Raw genomic sequence first — 19,563 nt, 5'->3', positions numbered from 1 at the left:
GAACTCCCATATGCCACTGGTGCAACACTAAAAATATGAAAAAAAGAGGTTATGGAATGTGTTTTCTACTTTTGAAATATAATTTAAGGGAATGGTGACTTTTGTTTAAAAACTGTTAAGTGCTAAATACATGACAGCACATGCATAAAATGGAATATACAGAGACACTGAAAGGACATTTTTGGTTTTTTATTATTTTTATTTTTTTGCTCTTTAGGGCTGCACTTGTGGCATATGGAAGTTCCCAGGCTAAGGGTTAAATGGAGCTGCAACTGCTGGCCTACACCACAGCCACAGAAATGCCAGATGGGAGCTGCATCTATGACCATAGCTTGAGGCAGTGCCAGATCCTTAACCCACTGAGTGAGGCCAGGGAATGAACCTGCATCCTCACAGCAGATATTATGTCGGGTTCTTAACCTGCTGAGGCACAACAGGAACTCCCTGAAATGATGTTTTTGAATTTGTGTGTGCCATGGGGAAACAACAAGGAAGGGAAAAAATTATGAGGCATCACCTCAATAATGTAAAAGTGCACATATAAAAGACCCAAAGAAAATATGCTAAAGTATTACCATGTGGCCAAATCTGCCAATCCATTTCTTTATCATTCTGAGATTTCTATCTAACTTAGACGATCTCCCTTGATAGTCTTCCTAATCTTTGTATGATCTGGCTTGTAACCCTACATCTGGATTCAAAACCCACTGGCAATTTATTCCTCTATAAAGCATATTATTGGCATCCAATTCTATTTTCTTCTAATATCTTTATTTATTTATTTATTTTTGTCTTTTTGCCTTTTCTAGGGCCACTCCCTCAGCATATGGAGGTTCCCAGGCTAGGGGTTGAATTGGAGCTGTAGCCGCCGGCCTACGCCAGAGCCACAGCAACTCGGGATCCAAGCTGCATCTGCGACCTACACCACAGCTCACAGCAACGCCGAATCCTTAACCCCACTGAGCAAGGCCATGGTTCCTAGTCAGATTCGTTAACCACTGTGCCACAACAGGAACTCATGATATCTTTGATTAGGACAAGATATTTATTAAATATATATCTTTTCCAAGTTAAAATACATCCATGTTTCAATCTACTTGTAAAATCACCCATCTTTCAGTGATTTTTAAAAAAATTTTGTGCCAATGCTATACTTTTTTTTTTTACTAGTATAGTTATGATATACTTTTAGTATATGGCACAAGTCTCCTCTTACTTGTTTTTTGTAAGCATTTCTTGCCAATATTTGTGGCTCTGGGCTCAGCAAAAACAAAAATCTTGGGTACTGACTGAAATTGTATATTACATATACATATTAACATCAAAAGGACTGATATCTTCAAATATAGCTTCCCCATCAAATGCATATAGTATACTTCTCTTTTAGTTAGATTTTTAAGTCCTTTATTAAAAATTTATACTTCTATGCTTCTTGCCTTTGGTATGCACTGCTGTGGCAAAATACAAATACAATATATACAAAGTAAAAAAGGCTGGAGAAATGATTTCCAACACTCTCTTCAACAATTAGACTTCCTAATACACAAAAAGCTTATTTACATAGTGATAAAGAACACGTCATAACTGAAAATTAATTGATGCAGCCACTATGAAATTCATATGAAAGTTCCTCAAAAATTATAAATAGAACTGCTGTATGACCCAGAAATTCCATTTCTGGGAATATATCCCAAGGAAATGATGACATTGTGCTGAAGAGATATATGCACCCCCATGTTCATAGCAACATTATGCACAATAGCCAAGACAAGGAAATAACTAAGTGTCCATCAACAGATGATGGATAAAGAAGTTGTAATATAAATATAAATACACATATCCCCATACATATATACGGATATATAATAGAATTTTATTCAGCCATAAAAAAATAAATTCTTCCAATAGGCAACATTCTGCCTAAGGACCTTAGGACATTCAGGGCATTTTTCTAAGTGAAATAAGTCAGACAGAGAAAAACAAATACTGTATGACTTCACTTATATGTGGGATCTAAAAACCAACTAGCCAACCAACCAAACAAAAAACCTAAACTCACAGAAAAAGAGATATGATTTATGGTTACAGAGATTGGAGTGAGGTGTGGGGGAACTGGAGGAAGGTGGTTAAAAGGCAGAAACTTCCAGTTACAAGATAAATAAGTACTGAGGATGTGATGCATAACATACTGAGGATGCAATGCATAACAGGTTGACTATAGTTAACACTGATGAATGATATATTTGAAAGTTGTTGAGAATAGATCCTAAGAGTTCTCATCACAAGGATGATTCTGTATCTATAGGAGTGATGAATGTTCACTAAATTTACTGTGGTCATCATTTCACAATACATGTAAATCAAATCATTATGCTGCATATCTTAAACTTATACAGTGCTATATGTCAATTATATCTCAACCAAACTGGAAGAAAAAAGAACAAGAGTCATAGAGGATAATGGGCAAAGCCATTCTTATAAAAGAGGGATAGGGGACAGCTTGTGAGAGGATGAAAGAATGTACCACTGGAGTTCCTGTTGTGGCTCAGCAGGTTAAGAACCTGACCATATCCATGAGGGTGTGGGTTCAATCCCTGGCCTCGCTCAGTGGGTTAAGGATCTGGCATTGCTGCAAGCTTCAGTGTAGATCACATATGTGGCTTGGATCTGCCGGCTGTGGTGTAGGCCGGCAGCTGTAGTTCCAATTTGACCTGGGAACTTCCATATGCCATGGGTGCGCCCCCCCCCCCCCAAAAAAAAGGAAAAGAAAAAGAAAAGAAAAGAAAGAATGTATCACCTACCCTTATCTCACAATCAAGCAAATTCACAATACTTTTCTTTATTAATCTGATAAGATTTGCAAAACCAAAAAAAATCTCTAACAATTAGTGGTGTAAAGACATGCACCTCATGCATTACTAGTGGGAGTGTGAACTGTAAAAGAATGTGCCAGCATATGCTAAACATTAAAATGCAACATGCCCCTTGAATCACACGTTTAAGACTTTATTTTACAAAAGTTAAGAGTTCTAGTACAGAAAACACTATACAGCTGGCTCTCCCCAGCCCCTGCCCCCAGCATCATTTGTGATAGTAAAAGTCTGAACATCAAAAATGAAGCATGTTTAGTTATCCCTATCAAATCCTTTGTTTTTTTGTTTTTTAGGGCCACACCTGTGGTGTATGGAAGTTCTGAGGCTAGGGGTCAAGTTGGAGCTACATCTGCCAGCCTACCCCACAGTCACAGCAACGCCAGATCCAAGCTGCATCTGAAATCTACACCATAGGTCACCAACATCAGATCCTTAACCCACTGAGTGGGGCCAGGGATTGAACCCACATCCTCATGAATACTAGTTGGGTTTGTTTTTGCTTAGCTACAATGGGAGCTCCCTAAAATCCTTTGTTTTAATGAACATGGAAAAATAGGGCTTACAATGAGAAATTATGAAAATGCAAAAGGACCTCATATGAAGATATGGGACCCTTGTACTTTCTGTAAAGTATGGGTCAGTTACTGAGGTCTTTAGTCTCAGAAGGCACAAAGTATTGATTAGAACAATACAGCTACCCTCAAGCATACCCAGCCTGTAAGGATGGGATAACATAATTTACTAAGGTGAGTTTCCAGTTCCAGGACAAGATGGAATAGAACAAAAAACCTGAGTATGAAAAACTATTTGAAGAAACAGGGTTTGAAAATTTCCCAAACCTGAACCATTAGAAATCCAAAGAAATCTACATAATCCAATTCTTAAAAATTAACAACAAAGAAAAAACCTTGAAAGCAGAATGACAGAAATGACATTTTACCTATAGGGGAATGTAATTCAAGTGACAATGGATTTCTTATCTGAAACATAAAGATAAGAAGGTAGTGGAATAACTTTTTTTTTTTTTTTTTGTCTTTTTGCCTTTTTCTAGAGCCGCTCCCGTGGCATTTGGAGGTTCCCAGGCTAGGGGTCATATTGGAGCTGTAGCCACAGGTCTACGCCAGAGCCACAGCAATTCGGGATCTGAGCTGCATCTGCAACCTACACCACAGCTCATGGCAACACCAGATCCTTAACCCACTGAGCAAGGCCAGGGATCGAACCTGCAACCTCGTGGTTCCTAGTCAGATTCGTTAACCACTGTGCCACTACAGGAACTCCTGGAATAACATTTTTCCAGTGCTGAAGCACAGTCAACCAAAATTCTAGACCCAGCAAATGTATCCATCAAGAATAAAGGGGAAATTAGGACATTATCAGATAAAAGAAATCCAAAAGAATATATCACTAGCAGACCAACCCTAAAAGAATGGTTAAGGGAGTTTCTGTTGTGGTGCGAATCCAGTTAGTTTCCATGAAGATGTGGGTTTGATCCCTGGCCTTGCTCAGTGGGTTGGGCATCCTGTGTTTCTGGGAGCTGCAGTGTAGGCCACAGATGCGTTTGGATCCTATGTTGCTTTGGCTGTGCTGTAGCTCTGATTGGACCCCTAGCCTGGGAACTTCCATATGCTATGGGTGTTGTCCTAAAAAGCAAAAAAAAAAAAAAAAAAAGGTTAGAAAAGACATGGAAACAACCTAAATGTCCATCAACAGATGAGTCTATTAAGAAGATGTGATACATATCTACATCTAACACACACACACACACAATGGAATATTCAGCCATAAAAAAGAAGAAAATGATAGATTTGTAGCAACATGGGCCTAGGTCATACTAAGTGAAGTAAGTCAGAAAGAGAAAGATGAATACCATATGATATCATTATTTGTGGAATCTAAACCATGATACAAATGAACTTATTTACAAAACAGAAATAGGGAGTTCCCACCGTGGTGCAGCAGAAACGAATCTGACTAGGAACCATGAGGGTGTGGGTTCGATTTCTCGCCTTGCTCAGTGGGTTAAGGATCCGGCGTTGCCATGGGCTGTGCTGTCAGTTGCAGACCTGGCTCGGATCTGGCATTGCTGTGGCTCCAATGCAGGCTGGCAACAACAGCTCTCATTAGACCCTAGCTTGGGAACCTCCTTATGCACGGGTACAGCCCTGAAAGGACAAAAGTAAAAACAACAACAACAACAACAAAAAACCAAAACTCAACGCAGAAATAGATTCACAGATACAGAGAACAGAATTGTGGTTGTCTAGGGGGAGGGGGTTGCAGGAGGGATGGATTGGGAATTTGGGATTAGCAGATATAAACTATTACATGTAGAATGGGTAGATAACAAGGTCCTACTGTATAGCACAGGGAACTATGCCCAATATCCTGTGATAAACCATAATGGAAAAGAATATTAAAAATGTATACAGATGTATAACTGAATCACTTTGCTGTACAGCAGTTTAATCCACCACTGCAGCCCAACTTCAATAAAATAAATTAAAAAAAAATTAGGAGTTCCCATCATGGCACACTGGAAACGAATCCAACTAGGAAGCATGAGGTTGCAGGTTCGATCCCTGGCCTAACTCAGTGGGTTGAGGATCTAGCGTTGCCATGGGCTGTGGTGTAGGTCACAGATGTGGCTCATATCTGATGTTGCTGTGGCTGTGGCATAGGCTGGATGCTACAGCTCTGATTAGATCCCTAGCCTGGGAACCTTCATATGCCAGGGGTATAGCCCTAAAAAGACCAAAAAAAAAAAAAAAATTAAAGACCTGCTGTCTTAGTAACTTTCAAGTATATAATAAAATTACCATGTAACTCTAAAAAAAAAAAAAAAAAAAGAATGGCTAAGAAGGTCCTTAAAGTGGAAAGAAATGATAAAAGAAGTAATTTTAGAACATCAAAAAGGAAGAAAAAACATTGGAAACATTAAAATTAGAGTAATACAAGAAGTTTTCCTCCTCCTTTTTAAATTATTTGCTAGTTAAAGCAAAAATAATAATACTGCCTGATGTACTTCTCAAAGTACTATATAGAGGAAATATTTAAAGTAATTATAAATAGGTGATGGTAAAGGACTTAAAGGGAGGAAACTGTATCTCATTCAAAGGTAAAATATCAATACTAGCAGACTGTGGTAAGTTATGTATATATAATGTAATACCTAGAGAAAGCATTAAAAGCCAAATAACTGAACTCACAGAGAATGTGTTCTCTGACCACAATGTAATCAAAATGGAAGTGATAATAGAAAGATAAATGGAAACTATCCAAATACTTTGAAAACAGAACATTTTTGAAAATAATTCTGGGTCAAAGAGGAAGCCTGAAAGAAATTTTTTTAAATGAATTAAAAGAAATATAAAATACAACACACCAAATTTGTAAGACACAGCTAACACACTGCTGAGAGGGAAATTTATAGCACCAAATGCTTACATATAAATATCCAATCAATAATCTAAGCTCTCACTTTATGAAACTAGCAAAATAAACCCACAGCCAACAAAAAGGAGAAAATAATGAACACAAGAGCAGAAATCAATGGAACTGAAAAGAGCAGAACAATAGAAGAAATCAGTGAAACAAAAAGATGGTTCTCTGAAGAAAAAAAATCAATAAAATTGGCAAACCTTTAGCAAGACTGAGGAAGAGAAAAGAGAACACACAAATTGTCTGTAACAATAATGAAATGAAATATTGCTACAGATTCTCAGACACTGAAAGCATAATAAGGGTTATTAAAAATAACTCTATACACATAAACTTGGTCACTTAGATTAAATGAACCAATTCCTTCAAAAGCATAAACTACCACAACTTAACTCAATATAAAATAGGTAATTTCAATATCCCTGTAATATCGAAGAAATTTAATTTGTAATTTCAACTCTATATCTTCAGGCTCACCCTGTTCCTGAAGAATGCTGTAGAATACTACCACATGTTTAAAGAAGAGTTAACATCAATTCTGCACAATCTCTTCCAGAAAACAAGAGAAAGTAATAAGAATTCTCTACTAATTTTTAGAGGTCAGTATTACTTCAAATCTAATGAATATAGCATGTAAAAAGTAATTAATATTTCTAATGGAAATAAACACAAATATTACTTCACATAATAAATAATATAGTATATAAGTAAATATAATATTACAAACCCAACTTGGTCATGGTATAAAATATATTATACATGTTACATATGAGATATGTAATATATAGCATATTACATATAAAAATTAGATGAGTTATATATATACATATAAAATTTTCATATCTATATACAAAGATATAGATATAATAAATCCTACTGAGTAGAATTTATTCCAGGGAGCAAAGACAGTTCAATATTCAAAAATTTTTCAATATAATCCACTCAATTCGGAGTTCCCGTCGTGGCTCAGTGGTTAAGGAATCCGACTAGGAACCATGAGGTTGTGGGTTCGGTCCCTGACCTTGCTCAGTGGGTTGAGGATCCGGCGTTGCCATGAGCTGCAGTGTAGGCCACAGACACGGCTCGGATCTGGCATTGCTGTGGCTCTGGCGTAGGCTGGGCTACAGCTCCGATTAGACCCTGCCTGGGAACCTCCACATGCCGCGGAAGCAGCCCAAGAAATGGCAAAAATAATAATAATAATAATAGTCCATCCAATTAATAGGCTAAAGAAGACAAATCACATAATCTTATCGTTCATGATAAAATTTTTAGAATACTAGGAATTAAGGGGAATTTCTTCAACTTTATACTGAAATCTACAAAAAGACCACAGCTAACATCATATCAATGGTGAGAGACTGAATGCTTTTCTGTTGTGACTGGAGACAAGGCAAGGATGTTTGCTTTAACCACTTTATTCAGAGTAGTATCTAAAATCCTAGGCATGACAAAAAGGCAAGAAAAGGAAACAAAAGGCAAACAGATTGGCAAAGAAGAAATAAACTCTCCCTATTTGCAGATGACAGATAGTCTACATAGAAAATCCCTCAAAGAATCTACAGAACTTCCTAGAACTAAGAGGTGAGTGTAACAGGTTCACAGGAGCAAGACAAGCACACAAAAGTAAGCTGTATTTCTACATATTAGCAAGGAAGACAAGGAGCACATGTTCATCACTGCATTTGCTTTGGCTGCATTTTTTTAACAGCTTTATTGAGACATATTCACATACCCTAACCTTATGCCATTTAAAAATGTATAATTCAATGGTTCTTGTCATATTACATTGTTAAGTTTTTAAAATTGTGATAACATAATATAGTAAATATATTTTTCTCTTTTAAGCCCTTTACTTATTTAATTGCGATATAGTTGATTTACAATATTGTGTTAGTTTCAGGTGTATAGCACAGTGATTCAATTACATATTTTTTTTCATTTTCAGATTCTTTTCCCTTACAGATTATTACAAAATATTAAGTTCCCTGTGCTCTACAGTAGGACCTTGTTGTTGCTATTTCATACATAGTAGTGTGTATATGTTACTCCCAAACTCCTAATTTATCCCATAAATAAAATAATAAATAAAATTAATAACAAAAAATAATAACATGAAAACTGCCATTTTAACTGTTTTAAAATTTGTAATTCAGTTGCATTAAAAAATATGAAATGCTTCACAAATTTGCATGTCATCTTTGCACATAGCCCATGATAATTTTCTCTGATTCATTCTAATTTTAGTAAATGTGCTGCCAAAGCAGCTGGCCAGCTGCTTTTTGACAAAGGTGAAAAATTAATTCAATGAAGAAGGACTCTTTTCAAAAAATGGATATCTGTCTGCAAATCGGATATCCATCAGCAAAAAGACAACAAAATAAGCAAAAAACCCTCAACTCTCATTTATTACAAAGATCAAGTCAAGACAGATCATAGGTATATATGTAAAACACAACCTATAAGACTTTTAGAAGAAAAAATAGGAGAAAATCATTGGGACCACAGGGCTTGGCAATATCAAAACAAAACTGATAAACTGGACTTCATCAAAGTTAAAACGTTTTGGTCTCAGAAAGACCCTTAATGTTTTTTTTGTTTGTTTGTTTTAAGTGAATTTTTTTAGGGCCGTACCCGTGGCATATGGAGGTTCCCAGGCTAGGGGTCGAATCAGAGCTGTAGCCGCCGGCCTATGCCAGTGCCACAGCAACATGGGATCCAAGCTTCGTCTGTGACCTACACCATAGTTCAAGGCAACACCAGATCCTTAACCCACTGAGCAAGGCCAGGGATCGAACCCACAACCTCATGGTTCCTAGTCGGATTCGTTAACCACTGCACCACGATGGGAACTCCAAAAAGACCCTTAATATTAAGAAGGTAAAATGACAAGCAACATACTGGGAGAAAATACTTGTAAACCACATATGTGACAAAAGACTCATATCCACAATATATAAAGAACTCTCTCTGATAATCAACGCTATAAAACAAACACTCCCGTAGGAGCATAAGAAAAAGCCCTGAAGAGGCTAGATATAAAGAAATGCTTTTGTGTTTTCCACTGCAGCCAGCATGTAAACAGGGCTCAAAATGATTAAATAGTAACACCCAGGCCCTGTATCCAGAGGTGTGTAGGTAATCTAGAGAAGATGGCAGAGAGGGACACCAAAAAGTGACCCAGGTCAAGGTGTGCATACACCAGGCCTTCCTTGTTGCTGAACAGAGAGAGGAAGGATTCAGCCAGCCTTTCAGTACCAGTAGGGACAGAGGGAGCCAGTCTTACCTGCCTGAAGCACTTAAACTTGAACTTGAGACATCTTGGGCTGAGACAGAGATTTCTTTGCAGTTGTGGCATCTGCTCTCTAGCACTGCTATGTGGAGTGGACAGGCTATTTTTGGAGGTCCCCAGTGCCTAAGTCACTGACCGCAGGATGCCAAGTGAGTGTCCTGTGGTAGTGCAGTGCCAGGCAAGCATTGGGGAACAAGGACAAAGGGGTCCTTTCTCACCTGTGTTGGCAGGTTAGTGAAGGAGAAAGGGTTCAGCTGCCAGGAGCTCCTCTGGAGATGTGTGAGATATAGAAGAGGTTCAGGAGATGACCAGCAGTTCAGAAGGGTGTGGCCAGCAGGGCAGAGGTACTTCCCTCAGGAACATCTGGAAATCCATCTGCAATGGGAAGGAGGGTGGCTGTGAACACAGGACTGCATGCGTGGTCAGCACTGCGCCTCCTCCCACACCACCCAAGTGAGTTGGGGCTGCAAAGGAGTTGTACTTGCATATCAGCCATCTCTTATTTTCTGTATCTGATGCTCTCACAGCTTGGGGTCTTGTTGACCCTGGAGGAATGGCCTCTCCCAGGGCCAATTCCCAGAGACAGTAACTGAGCCCATCCTCAACGGTGCCTTTATATACAAATCTAACAATTCAGAGCCCACATCCCCAGCCACAGCTTCTACTGGGGTCTCACACTCCAGGCCACTGTCCCTGCTGCCCTAATCACCCAGGACCACCTGACAATTAGAGATATTCCCTAGGGCCTCAAACCTGATGAAATTATTCAAACCAGCCAATCCTGCCTATACTGCCTTGCCCCACCCTTGCCATAGAAACTACAGAAAGGCTTTTGCCCACATTTCCCCGTCACTCCCTCTGCCTCCTGACTGAGGGACTTCCCCTTGTGCCTGCTGCAGCATGGTGTGCCCCCTCCTCCTGGAACCCTGAGTAACAATATCTTTCCGATGGCAGTCGTTCCCTGATGGTTTGCTTTGCTGTGCCTTGAATTATTTGTCAGTTCACTATATTTTAAAGCAATTTTGTCCTTGAGATTACAACAGTTAAACTTCACATGCCAGCTTCCCTTTCTGTATGATGTGGCTCCATTCTTCACAACAAAGACTTTTTGGTTGCTTCATCAAATGCTGAGTTAAAGCGGACCCTTTAGAACATCTATAAAGAAATGGAACCAACTCCCAAGTTGGTTTCCAAAGTGTGCAAAGAAAGCCAGCTGTTTGTCCCAGGGAATGAAGCCCACACACAGGGCGAAACCCCCAGCACCAGAAGCAACAGGGATTATGCAAGGTGTGAAAGAAAAAATGTTGCCCGCCACATCAGTAAACAAAGGATATTGCAGCCAGAAAGCCATCACATTACAGCTGCCCCAACAGTGCACCCTGAGGGACTCAGGATGGGAAAACAGAGCATGCTGGCCTCAGACAGCTGAGGTGCACATCAAAGGAATGATTTTAAGGAGCCCAGACGCTTGCATCTTTCCATACATAGGAACACGCTAACTTGAAATGTCTGGTTTTCTTTAATTAGCAGTCATCTTTTTGGGTTCTGATTATCTGGTCTTTGTTGCAAAAACTCCTATATATTCTGGCTCCCTCCTTGCTTCTTTGGAGGTGCTCCTCAGAGCCACCTGAGAGGCTGCAGCCCAGGCTTAAATCCTCAATTTTGGCAGCCAAATAAAACATAACTGTCAACTTTTAGGTTGTGCTTTTTTTTTTTTTTTCTTTCAGTTGACAAGAGGTCTAGGTCAGAGTTTGGGGGCACTGAGTATTCTTCTAATTCTGATATGGTTCAGTCGAGGGCACACACAGGGTGGGGAATCACTGTGACATAGTGAGAATGGCAATCACTGAGTGAGCCTTATGCTAAACCTTGTTAACCAGCTGGTTCAATGAGCTGATGAAAGCTTGACTTCCCAAACTAGTAATGGGAAACATTCTAGCCTCAAAACGTATGAGGGCTGAAGAAGGTTGATCACCCAGCAGGCCCTTGACTTAACAGGGGATATGAAGTGGGTGGCAGGCCCTCAGTTCCTCCTTCAGCGTGTAGCCCAGGGTGATGTCATGGCTTTGCCTCCACTTCCCCAGGTGGCTCCCATGGTGCCAGTCAGTGCTACAGTGTGCTTGTGATAGGGATGGAGTAGGCATGGGTGGTTGTAGAAGTCCCAATAAAGGGCCATAGATGGTGAGGGAAATCTGCAGGACTTCGGGAGATCACTGTAAGTTACTAAATTGCTCAAAAAAGCCATCAGAACAAGGCAGACTTGCTTGACTAGCGGCAGTGCAAGCAATGCCTCAGGTCATTGGTGGGGGATGGGTGAGGCCTGCATTCAGATTCAGACCAAGGGCAAGAGTTTGAGGACTGCCCTTCTGCTGACTTGAATACACACCTTACCAGATACTAAGGAGGAACTTCTACTCCCAGAATGGAAGAGGCAGTTTTTTCCCAACCCCCACAACCCCTTGGATGATAAAACTGTAGCCCATCGATCCTCGGGACAGAGCTTGCTTGCCTGCCCACTTGCATCTCTTACAAGGGTCCTATCTTAATAAATCTATTTCTTGCCTATCGCTTTGTCTCTCGCTGAATTCCTTCTGCGTGGAGACAGGAACAACCTAAAGCTCAGTGAGTCCAGACACAATCCGTAGGTTCAAGTCCCAATCTGGGTTTAGGCTGTTCGAGTCCCGGCACCTGGGTTCAAGTCCCAGTTCGTGTTCTGGCTGGGTTCAGGCCAGTTAATACTGTCAGTTTCACTGGGTCTACACTGTAGTCAGAGCTACAGTGTGCTTTGGCTACAAGGTGCTGGGTCCCAGCATCTCACTTTCTTCACTGTGTTTTAAACTCCATCACCTGGTCCTGAATCCCTCATCAAAATTGTTTTCCATCCTTTCTTTCCCCCTCTCTCTTGCCCTTTCCTTCATTCTTATCACCACACTCCACAATTCTTCAAACCTCACTTGCTATAAATCACCTTGAAGCCACCTGACTCTCCAGGGGGACTAAATTCTAAATTGCATGATGGTATCTGTAAGACACCTACAGAGTCTTGAAAAATGGGAAAAACAAACTCAAGAATGAGGAAGGCTTTACCCCCTTAATGCCTCTTAGAGCAAGATCTTTTGTTCCCTAGCAAATACTCAAAATGCCACTATTTTAAGTTTGAAGCCAATCCCACGGTTCGCACGGAGGTTCAAAGAACTTAAGAGAGATTAATGCACAGTGGAGATAACTGGAAATAAGGAGAAGTAATGCATTTTGTCTGTGTCATCTCCGATTAGGATGCATCTTTTATTCTTTAAGGCTCTCCCTGTGGGTAAGTGGTGAGCGGCCAGGAGGCTGCACACCAGGACAGTGGCCTTGTAAGTAGCTATGTTAGGGGGTCCCCAGAGAAAGAGAACCAGGCATGGTTTTCTTGACAGAAGAGGAGCCATTTGTAATCTAAGCCTGGCCACTTAGATCACAAAATGCTTGCTCTTGAGCGGGTCTCAGTAATTCATGAACTTAAGGGAACAAAGGAAGGTGGGAACAGAGAAAAGGCTGTCAAAAAACAGTGCAGTGATAAGGTAGAGCCCAGAGTTCCTCCCTAGGAGTACATAATAATATAGCTTTGAGTTCTGCAAGAACTAAGGCTCCCACCCAGGAAGAGGATAGAATGATACTGACCCTCCTGACTTCACCACTGAAGCTAGGACTCCTTTGACCTTTGCTCCAATGCTGAATTCTCCTCTGCTCAAGCCTCTTCATGAATATGCATGTGCCCTGACCTTAAAACTTCCCCAATCTTGCCCTTGGGGAGCCACTACTTTGGGCAAGAGCCCTGTATTCTCCTTACTTGCTTCAAGTAATAGTAAATCCTTCCTTCTCTCGTACTTTGGGTTGGTTGTGTCTATTGGCTCAACATCCACCAAGAGGCACCCCCAGTTTTCAATTAACAGCCTGAAAGGGGATTTTTTTCCACCTGGCTCAGCAGATGGCTGCTGTGTTTGTCTCTCTATTTCTTTGGCAAAGATTGCTTGGGCACCTATGAATTTGAGCAATCTGTGCAGCAAGACACCCTGGAGGTTCTGCCCCAGGGTATGAGGTGGGTCCTGCCCTGAAGTCTCTTGTGGGTTTGGCTGAGGCTCAGCCCACAGAGGGGTGACAGGTGCTGGAGTTGGGCACTTCTGTCTCAGGCCTGGCTGAGTAGGGAGTTACCTGCCCAAGAAAATAAAGACTGTTGCTGAAACTCGGCCTCTGTCTACTGGTGCTGAATAGAAATGCAGAGACAGAATTTTGGGTGAAGGAGGAAAAAAAATTTTTATTGCTCTGCCAGGGACCACAGAAGGCTAATGTCCTTCCTTCAGGAGAGAACAGAAAGGGATCTTATAATTTGGGAGTGGAATATAAAGCCACAGAAAAGGATGGGGTAGATGCAAGCTTGCATTCTTCTTCAACGCTGGTGTTTAGTGGCACTGGTGACTGGTTCTGGTGGTCCTGAGATGATGAAGGGTTCATCGAGTAGTTTACATCTTCCATTTGTTGGGGATTTTAGCTTTGGAGAAGAGCTCAAAGGTACTTTTATGTTTATCTCTTGAGGAGTAGCCAGGACCCTTCCCCCAGACTGCACTGGAGTTTCTTTTTTTTTTTTTTTTTTTTTTTTCAGCTGCAATCGTGGCATATGGAAGTTTCCAGGCCAGGGACAGAATCTGAGCCATAGCTGTAATCTACAATGCAGCTTTGCAACACCAGATCCTTAATCCACTGCACCAGGCCCAGGATGGAACCAGTGCCACTACAGAGACAAGTTGGATAATTAACCCACTGTGCCACAAGAACTTCTGCAATATTGTTTCTTGACTGCTCCTCCCATGCTCTGCATGCCCTCCCTTTCCTGATTAGCAACTGTTTGAACATACCCTTTGGAATTCAGGGAAGGTCACAGAGGCTGAAGCCTATTCCCCATAGGCAAGAAATGGGGGGACAAAGAAGGCTTATGCAGGAGTCCCAAGGGTCCTGCTCAGTTTCAATACCCCAGGAAACTGAATGAGCCCGACTGGGAGGATAAAATCAAAATGCAACTTAATTCTTGCCTGGGTCTGCCGTCTTTATATGCATTCAACTGGGAGGATTCAGAAGGGTTGTTCCTTCCACTGGGTGAAAATCTGGCCTGATTCAGACACAATCTGCATCACCAACAGACTGTCCTCTGTCCAACTGCTGTCTGTCCACACCTCCACCCCTCAGTCTGCATTTAAGGTAAGCCTTCCCCTAGGCCTCCCCAGGCCTGTGCTGGGGTCTCCTAACTGCTCTAAAGGGGCCAGACCTGGCATCTCCTGCTGAGTGGAGGCAAGAGGAGGGAAGTTTGACTGGAGGGCACTCAGCACCGTATCCTATGCCCCAGGCCTGGGAGATGTTGAAGGCTCACTTGCCCTTGTGGGTATTTTCATTGGTTCCTTGGAGATTCCCAGCATGAGGTCAGGTACATGCAATTTCCTTGACCTGAGTGGCCACATGCCTGCTCTTAAAGGTCACCTGCGGCTATTTCAGCTGTCTTAGAACCCTGATATACATCTCTGGCTTCTTGCTGCTGGGGTCCCTCTGTCCCTCCAAGTGGCCCCAATGACAGGACCCAATGCAATTAACACACCTCTCTGTATGGTCTCAAGGAATGTGGCTCTTTCTCACCCCCTAGAGGCCCAAGTAAGGCCCAGACCCTAGGCCACTCTTTGCCCAACCAAGAGATGGCAACTTGTTCTCCAGTAGCCTAAGGGCACCAGGTGAGAGGCAGGTATCTCCCCTATCTCCCATTAAACAGAGGGGCTCACATCGGCATTCTAATGGCCTTTGCAAAGATTTCTCATCACAGAGTCAATTCTCCTCCCCCAGCTGATTCCTTCCTTTAGATCCCTGATCAGCCTGGAAAGTCTAAAGACCAGAGAGGTGATTCCAGCTCATTTCCTTCCTAACTCTTTACTTTGTACTTTGGCCCAGCCCTCACTTTGAAACACATTATTTGCTACACTTCCACACCTGGGTCTAAACTTAAATACTGACATCCTGTTTTAGGAGGCTCTACAAAGGAGGTCATGGTTGGCCAAAATGACACTATACAATATTTAAGGGATCTGCTTCCACAGGAAGGCCGTATGGGCACATGCATCTTGATCTCTACCTCCCAGCACATATGGAAACCAACCCCACGTTGTTAGTATTTCTGAATGTGAAGGGTAAAAATAATAAAGCTTCTAGAAAGTAATGCAGAGGAACCACTTCCTAAACTTGGGATGGGCAAAGATTTCTGAAACAGGATGCCAAACTGAAATAGGAGGGAACAGGTACAAACCTTAACAGAACGACACAGTCCTTGAAGAAAGGACAAAAACTGGTTAGAATGAACTAGTTCCAAGATGGTGGAAGATTTGACCTCCTGTGGACCTTGAGCTTCATATGATATAACATACTAGCTGGCAAGCTCACAGGTACCATGACAGTTCTAAGGATGACCATAAGAGGTCAAAAAGTGGGTGGTGGCCCAATTCCTGGAAACCCTGCCCCTTCCTGGAAATAGTGGGAATTAATCCTCCCACTCAGCCTATGAAATTGCCCAGCCTATAAAAACTCACCATCCCCTATTTCAGGGCCTCTGCCTCTCATCTTCTGAGATGGCCCACACTCTGTGGAGTGTTTTTCCCAGGGTCGCTCTCTTGCCCTTCTGAAATAGTCCACACTTTGTCTCTCAATAAATCTATTTCTTACCCATCACTTTGCCTCTTGCTAAATTCCTTCCATGCTGAGAAATAAAGAACCTGAACTTCATAAGTCCTGGGACCTGGTGTGTGATATTAATTAAAGAAAAAAAAAAACAGTTGCTTTGAGTCCCAATATGAGTCCTGGCTGGATTAGAGTCCAGCATGTGGATGTTAGTGCCAATCTGAGGCGTACAGTTTCAAAACTACCAACTATTTTAAAAAACTGATAAAGTAGACACATTAATATTAAGTTCTTAATATTATTATTAAGAGGGTAAAAAGGCAAACCACAGACAGAGAAAAGATCATTGAAATCCATAAAATCAAGAAAGGGCTAGTATTCAGGAAATACACAGAAGAAGTTAATATGAAATAGTTAAATACAATGGAAAAACGGAAAGACATGAACATGTACTTTACAAGAAGATACCTGAATAACCAAGAATCAATGAAAAGTTGCTCCTTATTAGTTATGTCAATGAAAAAATTGTTGCCTGAAATATAAGTAAACAAAAGGATGTTACAGCCATCAAGCCATCACTTTACAACTGTTCAGATGGTGAGCCCAGAGGGAACTCAGGTTGGAAACAGGATGCCCACCATCAAGCCATCAGTGGTGTACCCTGAGGGGATGCAGGATGAGAAAGCACAGGAGCTGGCCCCAGATAACTGAGTGCACATCAAAGGAATGATTTCAGTGAGCCCAGACTCTTGGATCTTCCATACCTAGAAAAGCACTAAATCCATTAACTCAAGGTATTTGGTTTTCTTTAATTAACAGCAATCTTTTGATGTTCCAACAACCTGGAATTTGTTGCAAAACTCCCTATATGTCCTGAGTCCTTCCTTACCTCTTTGGAACAGTCCCTCAGAGCTATGTCAGACGGGAGGCTACATCCCGGGCTCAAGTCCTCAATTTTGTCCACCAAATAAAATATAATTCTCAACTTTTAGGTTGTGCATTTTCTTCAGTCAACAGTTACTAGATAATGTCACAATTAGGTCCTCACTGGATGGCTAAAATTAGGAAAACAGAAAATACCAACCGTTGATGAAGATGTGATGCTACCAGAGCCCTTCTATGAGGCTAACGAGAATTTAACTGGTTCAACAACTTTGGAAAATTACTTGGCAGTCTCTACCAAAGCCCACTACACATATACCCTATGGGCAACAATTTCAGTACTTGGAATATAACCAAGCAAAATATATACATGTACACCAAAACACAGGGAAAGTATTTTCAGAGCAGCATTACTCACAGAGCTCAGAACCAGAAGCAACCCCAATGGTAACCAATGGTGGAATGGGTACACTGGTATATATTCACACATGGACAAATAACATACTAGTACCACAGTGTGAACAAATGACCGGATGGTACACACAACGGACATACTATTTGACCCATCACATGAAGTTTAAAAATAAGTAAAAGGAATCTATAGGTTAGAGGTCATGACAAGGGAGAGAGCGGGTAGAGGAAAAAAGAGGTACCACGAGGAGAAAACACAAGGGGCCAGAATGGCTGCAGATAATGCTCTATGTTTTGGTCCAAAAGGTGATTACAAAGGGATATTTGCATTTTTATAACTCATTTTGATGTGTGTTTTTCTGGAGATGTATTTATACTTCAATAAAAAGGATGGGCAATAAAGTTCTATGGACCATAAAAGAGCTCCATGGAAAGTTAATAATAAGTAGGCTCCTAAAGGACTTCTCCAATCCAACTTCTGTCCATACAAATTTTGGAAAAACAGCCTTTTGGCAGGTAGCTGGACATTTGTGAGCATAGTATTGATCGTTTCACTCAGTTTGAATGCTTTTACTCACATCAGCAAACCAGTAGGCCCCTTTCTCCAACTGCTTCTCAACACAGCCAGAAAGAACTTGAAAAGATGTAAATTATATCATGTCTTTCTCTGCTTGAAACCCATCAATAGCTTCCCACTGCACTGACATAAAACCCAAACTTCTAAGCCTTCACTGTTTCTTTTGGTCCTGCAACTTGTGGCCATGCCCACCTCTCCAGGCTCATCTGGGGCCAGGCTGTCCTAGGTCAGCATTTCAGGCTGAGCCTTCGTCAGTCCTCACACATGCCAGGTGATTTCTTCACCCCATCTTGCACTTGAGATTGACTTTGCCAGAAAGGCTTTCACAGTGCTTCCCCTCTTTCCTTTTTCATTACAAATGTCTGCTTCAATTTCGCCTCTGTTGAAAGCCTTTTTTGACTTCCCAGTCTAAAACACCTTCCCCCTCATTTTATTGCTTCTTCTGTAGTACTATCATAATCTGCAATAACATTACCCATACATCCATTCATCCATCTGTCTATCTGTCAACGTGACCTATGTATGCTCCCTCTGGAGCATTTAAATTCTGGGAACTTGCCTGTTTTGAATCGCCAGGACCTAGCAAAATTCAGGACATGTAATAGCTACTCAGGAAAAGCATGTTGAAGAAATAAAAGAAAATTTAAAAGGCAACTAACCATTCAACATATTCCTCTGCTTTACATCTAAGCATTTTCCCCTTCTGCTAAAATCCAGTGACTCTTGAAGAATATGTAATGATTTTAATTCAACAAAATTGTATCGAGTCCTTCCTAGCTCAGCAGCATGATGCATATAGAGGGGACACCAAGACACAGATACTGCCCACATTTTAATGGTAGAAACTCAGATTATTGTCATTCATACTGCCTTGTTAGGAAGTTATATAATAGTAGAAAACTTACGGAAATGAAAACAATCATCTCTTTTTTTTTTTTTTTTTTGGTCAAAAGCTCAAAGAAACAAACAGAGAAAAAGCCTTACAAAGGATTATTGGTAACTCTTCTGACCTACCAATTTTGTAAAAAATTGCTTGATTATTTCAATAATGCAGTTTGTATTAACACCTTTATTCTGTGGTCTAAGAGGAGATTGGAGTTCCCTTCATGGTGAGCAGAAATGAATCTGACATGTGGTTGCAGGTTCTATCCCTGGCCTCGCTCAGTGGGTTAAGGATCTGGTGTTGCAGTGAACTGTGGTGTAAGTCGAAGACACGCAGGAAGGAGCAAGGCCCAGCAAACTTACACATGCATCAGCATTAGCCCAGTAGAAACTGCATGGTTCTAACGGTGCAGGGAAGAGAGGACACGTGTTCCGATTGTGCCCCTTACCTTCCTTACTTGTTAGGCAGACTCCCTGCCCCATAGCATCCAAATCTAGTTTCAACATAGCAGCCATAG

General features: G+C 41.2%; 1 protein-coding gene across 3 annotated transcripts in view; it reads right to left on the bottom strand.

The window, feature by feature from the left end:
- Positions 1-19,563, bottom strand: part of OTUD7A (OTU deubiquitinase 7A) — a 317,129-nt gene that overhangs the window by 161,321 nt on the left and 136,245 nt on the right. For 2 of the 3 annotated variants that reach the window (XM_021098704.1, XM_021098720.1), the window contains exon 2: positions 9,825-9,981. The gene's annotated coding sequence lies outside the window, so the exon portion shown is untranslated. The other variant, XM_021098709.1, reaches the window with a different exon arrangement.

This window comes from Sus scrofa, chromosome 1, assembly GCF_000003025.6.
Source record: "Sus scrofa isolate TJ Tabasco breed Duroc chromosome 1, Sscrofa11.1, whole genome shotgun sequence".
Classification (NCBI taxonomy): domain Eukaryota; kingdom Metazoa; phylum Chordata; class Mammalia; order Artiodactyla; family Suidae; genus Sus; species Sus scrofa.
This window is presented reverse-complemented; position numbering and strand designations above follow the sequence as displayed.